The sequence below is a fragment of the Balaenoptera ricei genome, chromosome 2 (assembly GCF_028023285.1).
Source record: "Balaenoptera ricei isolate mBalRic1 chromosome 2, mBalRic1.hap2, whole genome shotgun sequence".
Lineage (NCBI taxonomy): Eukaryota > Metazoa > Chordata > Mammalia > Artiodactyla > Balaenopteridae > Balaenoptera > Balaenoptera ricei.
The window spans coordinates 154,244,357-154,256,564 of NC_082640.1; the positions used below are offsets into that span (position 1 = coordinate 154,244,357).

General features: G+C 36.5%; 1 protein-coding gene across 9 annotated transcripts in view; it reads left to right on the forward strand.

The window, feature by feature from the left end:
• Nucleotides 1-12,208, forward strand: part of RAD51B (RAD51 paralog B) — a 720,881-nt gene that overhangs the window by 80,012 nt on the left and 628,661 nt on the right. The gene's annotated exons all lie outside the window — the stretch shown is intronic.

Genomic DNA, 12,208 nt, shown 5'->3' on the forward strand with positions numbered 1-12,208 from the left:
TGAAGAACCTAGGGGCAGGACAGGAATAAAGATGCAGACGTAGAGAATGGACTTGAGGGCACAGGGAGGGGAAAGGGTAAGCTGGGACGAAGTGAGAGAGTGGCATGGACATATATACACTACCAAATGTAAAATAGATAGCTAGTGGGAAGCAGCCACATAGCACAGGGAGATTAGCTCGGTGCTTTGTGACCACCTAGAGGGGTGGGATGGGGAGGGAGGGAGGGAGACACAAGAGGGAGGTGATATGGGGATATATGTATACATACAGCTGATTCACTTTGTTATACAGGAGAAACTAACAGAATATTGTGAAGCAATTATAGTACAATAAAGATGTTAAAAAAAACAACTTTGTATTAAAAAATTTTTTTTTATTCTTTTTTTTTTTGAACTTAATTCTTTGAGAAGCTTAATTCTTTGACATCCTAAATCTTGACTTCTTTTTGGAAGCTTCTAGTTTTATCATTTCTGTTTTTCATCAGTTTGTTTAGCCAGTAACTTTATTTCTCAGATAATTTATAATTTTAATAGAGTTAGAAGTCCTAGGCAAAGTTTTAGTCTTAAAACAGAAAACAACTTTAATTATTGCAGTTAGAATGTTTTCCTTTATTGAGTATAAGAATTAAAGTAGGCATTTAATTGACTTCATAAGATTTAAGGAAATTTTCCAAACATTTAAGTCTATGTAAACACATAACAGCTGTAGTTTAAAGGTTTTACCTGTCTTCCAATACAACTAAAATAATTTAAAATAGAGGATATTAAAAGTTAGGTATTTCTTTTGTTTTTTTAAGTATAATTGATTTTTTAAAAAAATTTATTTATTTGGCTACGTTGGGTCTTCATTGCTGTTCATGGGCTTTCTCTAGTTGCCACAAGCGGGGGCTACTCTTCGTTGTGGTGCGCGGGCTTCTCATTGTGGGGGCTTCTCTCGTTGCGGAGCACAGGCTCAGAACTGGGGGCTTCAGTAGTTGTGGCACGTGGGCTCAGTAGTTGTGGCTCATGGGCTCTAGAGTGCAGGCTCAGTAGTTGTGGTGCACGGGCTTAGTTGCTCCGCGGCATGTGAGAGCTTCCCGGCCCAGGGCTTGAACCCGTGTCCCCTGCGTTGGCAGCAGATTCTTAACCACTGCACCACCAGGAAAGCCCTCTTATTTGTTTTGATTCTCTTAATGTTGATTCAGTCTCTGCTGGGAAATGTCTTATTAAAAGTAAAACAGTAAATCAAATGTTAGCTCTTTAATCCCTAATACTATTTTGATTTTTATAGGAGAGAAAAATAAATATATGTGGGTAGAAGGAGAACAACTGATCTCGTTCTTACCATTAACGGTTTGAAAACCTAAACTTCTTTTAAAACTTGATCATAAATGTTTGGGTTTTGAAGTCCCTTTTAAGATCAAGGACCTTATTTAGTATCTCAGAGTTTGTATTGTTTTACTGGCAAAAGTACGTAGTTGTTGAAATTGGTCTGGTTTATTTAAATCATCTTGAAATACTTGAAAGGCTGTAAATTATAAATAGCTGCACCTTATCGAGTACTTACTTTGTTCCAGGTACTGTAGTGAGTACATTTCAAACATTTTTCATTTAATATGTTAAATAACTTTATGAGGTAGGTTATATTATTCCTGTTTTATAGTTGAAGAAATTGAGGTTTGTAAGGGTTAAATAACTTTCCCAGAATCACACGGCTAGGTAAGTGGAAAGGGTAGGATTTGAACTCAGATATGTCTGATTCCAACGCACATGTTTTTATTTCCAGTGGAACTTTGCTTCCTAATGCAGTTGTCAAAATTATTTTGCTCCCTTACCTCTTATTTTAATACTAAAAGCTGTTCAATACTCAGAATTCTTTCTTCCAAGCCTTTTTCAATGGGAAGTCTCACACTTTGCGTAATGCTTTGACTGTTGTTTGGAAGTGTAATGGTAGAAGTGCTTCTCTGTTAGTTGTATTGGTATTTCAAGTAAAAGAAATATTTGAATACTTGCAGTTTTGATTGCTTTTCCACTGCATATAAATTGTACATGTATGTTGAGTATGATTAATGACTTTTATCTGCTAGTGAATGTGCTAAAGACTTGTTGGGTTTCTATATTTTCCAGCTGGAATTGGCCAGCCATAGCTTAAATCCTGTGGTAAGTATGCTCTCTTAGGAAAATAATTCCTAAACACTTGTACTTTGGACCTCTCTTAGGGAACATCTGAAGTACAGACAGCCTCCTAAGATTTTGCTTTGAGGTTTAATGAAGACTTAATGTGTGCTGTGACCGGACAGGAGACATTTCAGTTTCATGGCATTTCCAGATGTGTCCCGTAAAATTGGGTGTTCGTGAATTTAATTAAAAGTTCCTAGGAACTTACAACTTAAGGTAGTATCATGACTCAAAGGATCTTTAGTGTATATATTTGAGGGAGGGACAGTTTTGACTTGAACTGGAATAAAGTGATGCTTATAGTTATGATAACCAAAGTGCAGTATTTTAAAGCAATTCTGAAAATGTTACAATGTGAAAAGTTTTTTTTTTTTTTAAATGCTCCTAGTTTAAAGTTACTGCAGTTGGTTTCATTTCTTAGACTATATTGTAATGAATCTCTCTTTTGTTTTTCTTTGTGATCTTTAGCTTAGTTTACTGGGTTGTCCAATGACATGAGATTGGCCTGCTCTACAGCCTTAGAAATGACAGTTCTCTGTTCAACAGTAGACCTCTCCTTTCACTTTTCTCTTCCCATCTTTGGGAATCATGCTTTGAAGAAGTAAACATTTTATAGAAATAGCAAGATGCAGTAGAAAGTACCCCAGAATTTCAAGTCAGAAGATATGAGTTTAAGTACCGAATGTATTTCAACTGTGTGATTATGGACCAGTCAATTCTCCTTCCTCAGCCTCAGTATCCTTATCTGTAGAAAGGGCATAAAAGTTCTTGCCTCATAAGCCTTAATTTTATTATTACTAACGATAGTAATATTATTACTAATACTATAGTAGATGAATAATAGTAAATACATATTGCTAAATTACTAACTTATAGAGAGTTTTACAGTTAACAAAGCACTCATATATAATAATTTTATAGGAAGATCTATCTACCTCTCTATGAAAGGACTTTGTAAATTCTGAAGCACTATGTGAGTATTAGTTGATATTTTCATAACCAACTGAAGTGGCTGTTTTCAGCTTTAGTTATTAGAATGATGAATCAGAGTTGTTTAAATTTAGGTGACATTTCTGTTTAGCTAAAATAAAAGTTTTGGAATGTTTTCTGACTAGTGTTAAGATTTATTTTTAAATTAAATTGCAGTAACATCTGATTTCTATATTACTCTCCTCATTGTTTAAAGAAATAGAGACTCGCTGAAAATCATGAGCGGTCAGGAGTACTTGGGGGCTAGTGTCATTTCTAGGAACTACAGTAGTGTTACTGTTCCACTAAGAGTAAGTTTATCATTTATTGCTAAATCTGTGTGATTATTTAAAAATAAATATTTAGCACTTTATGTTTACAAAGTACCCTGCAGTTGTTAATTAGCCTGCATCAGTGTTTATCTCTATAAAAGGCTGAGCTAGTGCCTGTATTGGTCAGCTTTGTACAGGATTTCCAGACACCATTGTGATGACTCAGTCTAACTCTGGGGTCAGTTGATATTTGTCTGTATACTGCAGGGCATTGTCAAAGCTTATTCCATTGTTCAGTCACACCATCATTTTCCCAGAGAAATTATTCTGAAAAAAAAAAACTCCAGAAAAAAATTATAAAACCTTTTCTGTGCATTTGTTTCAGAACCTCACAGTTTCTAGGACCTAGAAGTTCTTTCTAAAGTATAACCTAAATATTTCCCTTCAGAAGTTAAATAGCTAATAGTTTTAAGGTAACTACCGATTAAGGCATTTTGTAATGAAATAGTCTTTGCCTTCAAGACTCTTATATTCTACTAAGTGGATGTAAGACACATATTTAAGAAAATGTCAGTGTAGTATGAGGTAGTAGATAATGAGTTCTAACCAAGTGGTTGTGGCATGTACTGTTAGTTGCCTACCCAGTACTTATTTTCATCCTCCCATTGTTAATGGACCCCGATTATGTTTTGGTGGCAGTGTGTCCACCTTAGCTAAGTTCATGGCAATCATGTTCCCTGATTTCCCAGGTTCTTTGCAGCTGAAGATGGTCATGTGACCCAGTTCTGGCCAATCATATCTGTTTTAGTTCTCTATTGCTGCTTAATAAATTATTCCAAAATGTAGTGACTTAAAACAACAAATATCATTTATTATTTCTCCTGTGGGTCAAGAATTCATATAAAACCAGTGGTGACCACTTGTCTCTGTTCCACGATTTCTGAGGCCGCAGCTAGAAGACTCAAAGACTGGGGGCTGGGGTTGTATTGATGTGAAAATACTCCTTCCTGTTGTTTGGAAGTTAATGCTTGTGTTTGCTGCAAGCCCAGCTGGAACATTCACACGTGGTCTCATCGTGGTTTCTGGGTTCTAAGAGTTTCCTGAGAGAGAGAGCCCCACAGATGGAAGCTGTATTCTTTTTATGATGGTGCCTCAGAAGTCACATATTATCACTTCTGCTGTACTCTGTTGGTCAAAACTATCACAAGTCCCCCTTTCAGATTCAAAGGGAGAGAATATGACTTCTCAGTTGGAGAAGTACCTATCACATTGTAAAAAGAACACGTGGGCTGGGATAAATATGATGGTGTGGCCACCTTTGGAAAATACAGTTTGCCACCACATTTAAGTGAAGACTTATTAGTAGGGAAGGGGAAGCTTCTAAGGAAGCTTTTACTTTCCAGATAAAAGGGAAGTGATATTTCTGGCATGGTCCTTTGTTGCTTGTCCCCTTTTCCTGCCTTGAAGGAGCAGCAATCATCTGTGCTCATGATGTGATAAACCAGTACACTAAGGATGTTGACATCATTGGATGTCAGCCCTGGACTGTCTGCTTTCAGACATTTTCTTACATTACACAAATAAATACCTATTCACTTAAAGTGCTGTAGAGAGGTTTTCAGTTTTTTAATAGCCAATCATAATCCCGAGATCTTAATGGTTGTCAATATTGAGTGTGCATAGAAATCACCTGGAGGGCTTGTTAGGGCTGACTTAAAGGGAGAGATGGAACTTGGGCTAGACAGGTAAAATTTGGACAGTTAGGATTAGGGAAGCAATTCAAGTATTACGAATGGAATGAGCAAATACATAAAAGCAAAAAAAGTGTAAATTTTCTTTTAAACTTCCGTAAGTTAGTCAGCTTACTTGGAGCAGCAGTTTTTACTGAGGGTGGGAAATTAGGTTAAAGGGGAAGTAATAACTAGATTAAGAAGGCCCTTGAAGGGCAGAGAGACATTTCTTTTTCATTTTGTAGGTAGTTAGATGCCCAGAACTTATTCGTCAAAGGCTTGTACTCCTTGACTAACGTTTGCTCATTTCCCCCACTCCAGCCCCTGTTAATCACCATTCTACTCTCTGTTTCTCTGAGTTTGCCTTTTTTTTTTTTTTAAAGATTCCACATATAAGTGAGGTCATACAGTACTTATCTTTCTGTATCTGCCTTTTTTCACTTAGCATAATGTCCTCCAGATTAATCCATGTTATTGCATATGACAGAATTTCCCTCTTTCTTTTGACTGAATAATATTCATTCATTGGTTGACACTTAGGTTGTTTCTATACCTTGGCTATTGTGAAAAATAATACCCTTAAAATTTTTATCTTTCACTAGATTTGTGTAGTGCCATATTTATGTAGTGACTTGAATTAGGTACCAATTAGAATTCAAGTTGAATATCATTGACCCACATCTGAAGATAGCTTTGTAATAATTTATATTGTACATCATAGGTCTGATTTTGAACTAATAGTTCTCCCTTTATAATGTTAGTGCCGAATACAAGATAGAATCCTTTATGAAATAGTGAGCCCAACCTGTAAAATGATCACATTCCTTTAGTATTAGTAGTTTTAAAAAAAAGTCTCATCTGTTAGTATATTATGACTGAGATGTTTGCCAAGTTTTTCTTAGGAGCAACTGTTGTGCAAGCTTTGAGCCCATATAGTTGACTCCAGCCTTTGCTTTCTGTTTACTAGCAAAGAGTGTTTCTTCTAGAGAATATTACATTTCCTGAGTCTAGAAGTTCTGCGAGGCAGAGCAACATTGAGGGTCAGATCACACAGCCCACATTTTTGGTATTGCTTTCAGAGACCTCTGACGCAGTTTTTGTGACCCTGATTTTTGTTTAAACTAAATAGTAGTTGTTTGGCATTTGTGACATATGTGGCTAAGTCTTTTTTAGACAGTTTTCTCCACAAATTGTTGCTCTGTGTTATTAAAGGGAAGTGTTTTTTTTTTTTTAAACAGTTTTATTGAGTTATAATTTACATACCATGTAATTCACCCTAGGAGGAAGCCTTGCTTCCATGGAAAGATTGATAGATTTGAGACCAAAGCTCACATTTCTCTATCCATTCATTTATTCATTTATATATCCCACATTATGAATTTATTTCCTACGTTACTGCTAGGCTACTATATATCCTATTGCCATTATTATTCTTATTATGCTATAATCTTATGCATTCTGTAGTAATAAACTTCTTTGTCATTTTAGATTGATAAGTATTTTGAAATTATTTTTATAGTTATACTGTAATATGAATTCTAATAGGTGAAAGAGCTTTGAAAGCCATCCTATAAAAGGCAGTAAAGATTTTGAAGATGTCCCAGTCCAGTGAGATTTCTAACAGCTGGAAAAGTTGATGCACTGGATTCAGAACCAAATGATAACATTGATGGGATGAGGGAGGAAAATATTTATTTATATTGGATGTTGTTTATAGCCTACTAAGCATCTGTTCCTCTTTCTTCCTTCCTAACGGACCCATGATTTTTTCAGGATTCCTCTACTTCCATGTAACCAATAAGCATCAGGAAAGCTGATTCCACCTCAGTTCAGGGGTGGGCCTGGTTGGTCCAAAGGTTACTTTGCCGCTTGGTGGTTCAGGGATGAGCACATGACCTAATCCTTGCAAATAGGATGCAAGGAAAGTTTTTTAAGCTTTGGGGCTGTTCTTCCCTGCTCTTACGAGAGATCCATGGGAAGCCACTCTGTATCTTCTGTGGAACATTACCAAGGAAACATGTAGCCCTGATTACTGTTATCTTCCATACTGTACCCAAGAAGGTGGAGCCAACCTTAAGATGAAGCTGACATTTTGGATGGTATCTCAGAGAGATAGATAAGCTATGGGTTCTTTTTTTTTAAAAAAATATTTATTTGGTTGTGTTGGGTCTTAGTTGCAGCAGGCGGGCTCCTTAGTTGCGGCTCGTGGGCTCCTTAGTTGTGGCATGTGAACTCTCAGTTGTGGCATGCATGTGGGATCTAGTTCCCTGACCAGGGATTGAACCCGGGCCCCCTGCATTGGGAGTGCAGAGTCTTAACCACTGTGCCACCCGGGAAGTCCCAAGCTATGGGTTCTTGATGACATTATTGAACAGTCTTATCTCTGGGTTTCCAGATATGTTAATCTATGTATTTCTTGTGGTTTCAATCCCTGGTATGGAAACTGTGGTCCATGGACTGGCAGCATCAGCATCACCTGTGAGCTTGTTGGGAATGAAGAATTTCAGGCCCTGCCCTAGTCCTGCTGAAGCAGAACCTCCATTGTAATGGGCTCTCCAGATGATTCAGATGCACACAAAAGCTGGAGAAGTGTTATTTTAAGCCACTTTGAATTGAGTTTTTGTTTACTTACCAATGAAAGCATCCTACTATGACATTGTAGAGTTTTTTCTCAAAGGAGCTACAGCCTCCTCCAGGCATGCCATGTAGAAATAATGGGGTTGGGGGAGGCACCATTTCTGATTGTAATAGAAAGAGCATTTATTGGATCATGATACAGAGTTTAAAAAATTCTCATCACACTTTGACTGACGTATGGGTTTTTTGGGTTGTTTTTATAGTTATTTTTAGATGAAACCTAAAACTAAAGTCCTTGCTACTTGTGGTCACAAAGACCCTAATGTTATTTTTGGCAAGTCAGGAGATGTGCGCTTAGCTGTGCTGGCTGAAAGCCAGCTTGGGGAGTTGCATCTTACCTCCCCTAGGGTTACCCCTTCCCGTTCTCTCCTCAGTCCCATTCCTATTTCAACTAGTTAGAGTTTTGTACTGCATTTCTATTCCAGAACCATTAACCCATTAACCTCTGGGGAGTTCTTCTTGCAAACTGCTGCTTTTTAGACCAGATGTATGTTTCAGTTACATGAATAGAGAAAATAATTTTGTCCCCCTGCTGTAAATTGTAAATTATTGGTATATATGAGGGTTAAAGATAGCATGAGTAAATTAAATCCACTAGCAATCTAGGAATTTTATTTTAGAATTTTTTTTTCTTCCACTTTTTGTGCAGAATGAGATGCAGCATTCCAAAAAAGCAAAACAGATTATAAAATTATACTTCTTCTTTGTCCATTTTTCTAGAGGCCTTAATGAGCCTGTGGCAGGATAAATTGGATAATTCAATTCACAAATTAGTTGATCATTTCTGTAATTAATTGAGGATGAATGGTATCTGGTATGCTTTACAGTGAGAACTAGCAAAGGTCTGTATTTAATCAGAAGGTTGTTAGCTCTAAAAGGAGTACTTTTAATGGTAATACCACTATGCCAATTGATTTTATTATTGTTCTTTGCTGAGTTTTTACTGTGTTAGGCATTATGTTAGTTACTATGAAAATTTATCTCTGATCCTTAGACTTACTCTAAAAGGTAGACCATTTTATCCCCATTTTAGACATGATAAAATTGAGGCTAGAGGGAGTAAGTAACACTCCCAAGATCATATAGTTAGAGCCCAGGACTGGTGCACCCAAGCTCATTCGGGTCCTCAAGGAGTTTGATTTCTACTGAGTGGGAGACTGACATGTAAACAGTGCACTGTAATACAATGAGAGATAAAGTAACATTTTTAAATGAAGTAAAATTTCAAGATAGAGATACAAATGTAGAGGAAGAGGGGATTAATTCTAATCCGGAAGAGCATGAAAAAGGTAATTCATCTTCCTTCCTATTGCTTTAGTTCCTTGATAAGCTTCTCCTGACTTCTCTCATTCTCTTAATGGTATCACCATTTTTTTTCAGTAATCAAGACTCAAAACCTTTGATATGTTGATTTTCTTCATATTCTCACATTTTATCAATCTGTAAAGTCTTTTTCGTTCTTAGTAGATTTTCTTGCTGTCTCCTACTGTTCATTCCCACTTCTATAAAGCCTAGTTTTATCTATCACTGTATCATCTAGGCCAGTAGTTATCAACCTTTGGTGCACCTAAGATTCATCTAATGGTGCTTTGTCAATGTACAAATAGATTTGATTCATTAATTTGAGGTCACAGGTGAAACTGACACACCTCAAAGTTGAGAACCACTTACCTAGGGCAGTGGTCCTCAAAGTTCGATCTGGGGCTCCCCAGGGTAGGGTGGGTGTCCCTGGGAGTCTCTCAGGAGTATGCAAAGTCATAACTATCAATATTTTCATAGTTGTACTAAGATGTTATTTGCCTTTTTCATTGTCCTGGCTTTGCACTGATGGTGAAAAAACAGTCAAGGGTAAATTTGTAGTGCTTTACTCAAATTAAGACAGTACTGCCAAACTATGTTAGTAATCATTGCATTCTTCACTGCTACACACTTGTGAAAGAAATCTAGTTTTGCTTAAGAATGTCCTTAATGAATCAGTGAAAATTATTAATTTCATTAAATCTTACTGCTTGAGTACATGTTTTATTATTACTCTATTTGACAATGCATGTGTGCATTCTGAAGTACAATGGTTGTCTCAAGGAGGAGCACTTTTGCAGTTGTTTGAGAGCTAAACTATTTTTTTTCATTGAACACCATTAAAAAAAAAAAGACTGATAGACAAACTGTGGTTATTCAAGACTTTGATATCTGGCAGAAGTTTTTCCAAAAATGAACAAACAGAATTTTATTATTGCTAGTGGTAAAATTTAAGCTTCCAAGCAAAAATGAAAATGTGGAAAAAACTTCCCAATACTTGAAGACTTTTCTGATGAGATTGATGGTGTTTGAAATGTGTTGACATTGGAAAGATAACCAATATATTCCACATGACCAATGCAACAGAGCCCCAAAAGTTCACTGACAGTAGTTCAAGTAGCAGCTAACCTTTTCTCTACATCCTCACCAACATTTGCTATTTTTTTTAACATCTTTACAACATTTGTTATTTGTGTTCTTTTTGATGATAGCCATTCTTACAGGTGTGAGGTGATATCTCATTGTGGTTTTGATTTGCCTTTAAAAAATGACCACTTGTTGAGCTTTGGTGTACTATCAAGGAAGCATATCTATAGTTATCTGTAAAAGCTGTTGAAACACTTCTTTTTCCAACTACATATCTGAGGCCAGATTATCTTCAGATATGTTAACCAAAACTATGCATTGTAACAGATTGCAGAAGTAGATGTGAGAATCTAGCCATCTTTGATTGTGATTTACAGACATATAAAACAGTTCCACTCTTCACAAATTTTTTTGGAAAATACATTTATTGTTCATAAAAAATGTGTTAAGTTAAAATGCAATGAGTTTATTATTATTGTCTTAAAATAAATGAGTAGATAGGCACTTAAGCACTTAGTTTTAGTTTCTAATATGGTAGATATCAATATCTAACATGGTAAATATCAACATATAAAAAAGCTCCTTGGGAACCGCATTAATTTTTAAGCGTGTAACAGGGTCTATAGTGGGTTGAGTATTCCCCAAAAAGATATGTTCAAGTTGTAATCCCTGGTCCTTTATTTGGAGACAGGATCTCAGCAGACGTATTCAAGTTAAAATGAGGATATGGTGGATTAGGGTGGGCCCTAAATCCAATTACTGGTGTCTTTATAAGAGAAGGAAGAAGGAGATTTGAATACAGAGACACAGAGGAGATCTATAAGGAAGAATGCCACGTGAAGACAGAGGCAGAGATTGGAGTGATGCAGCTATAAGCCAAGGAACACCTAGGATTGCCAGGAGCCACCAAAGCTAGAAAGAGGCAAGCATTCTTCTTTAGAAGCTTCAAAGGAGTGTGACCCTGCTGATACCTTGATTTCAGACTTCTAGCCTCCAGAATTGTGAGAATATCTTTCTGTTGTGTTAAGCCACCCCGTTTGCGGTACTTTGTTAGGATAGCTTAGAAAAGTAATACAGGATCTTGAAATCAAAAAGTTTGAGAATCTCTAACCTAGGCTACCCACCTCTCTTTTTTTCCAGATTTTGTCCTGTCAATACTGCCTGCTCACTACTGCCAGGTTACTCATCCTGAAACAATTATTATGCTTCTCTTATTAAGAAAATGTCAGTGATTTTTTAAAATTACCTTTCAAATAAAGTTCAAACTCTTTAGTTTGTGTTCAAAGCCATCTATAATCTGGCTCTAACATACTTTTCCAACTTTGTGTCCCACATTTTCCTAAGATACTATACCCTTTGGAATATTCATTTGAGTGTGCATTCAATCATGCATTCATTTGTTCATTCCTTTGTTTATTCAACAGAAAAAAAGTACCTGTTCTGAGTTTTTATTCTAATAGTGTGTTGTCTAGTATGGTAAGCACTAGCCACAGGTGGCTATTCATTTTAAGTTAAATAAACTTAAATAAAACTAAAAATTCAGTTCTTTAGTCTCAGCGGCTGCATGTGACTGGTGACTACTGCACTGGACAGCACAGATATAGAACATGTCCACTTTGTAGAAAGTTCTTTTAGATAGTGCTATTCTTATAAATAGTCTACTCCCTTCACCTTGCCCTCAAATCGCCTTGCATTTTCCTTCCTCTTCATCACTCCTAATATGCCCTTCCCTGCACTGGCTCTCCCCACCACACACCCCATGCCTTTCCTCCAATTCCCTGGCATATCAAAATCTACTTTTGGTTCTGACTTAAATAATTCTTTTAAGATGACTCGAGCTGGATATAATCCCTTATTTCTATTTCTGTAACACTAATTTTATTCTGCGATATGTTTGTCCTGACCTGTACTTGTCCCCTGGCATGTAAGATAAACAGTTATGGTATCTTTCCTACTAAGCTCATTGAGGGTAGGAACCTTGTTTAATAGACTGGGACACATTAATCATCATAATGTAAATAGAAGAAAAGAAAAAAAATCCAGACAGATGAAGTAAAT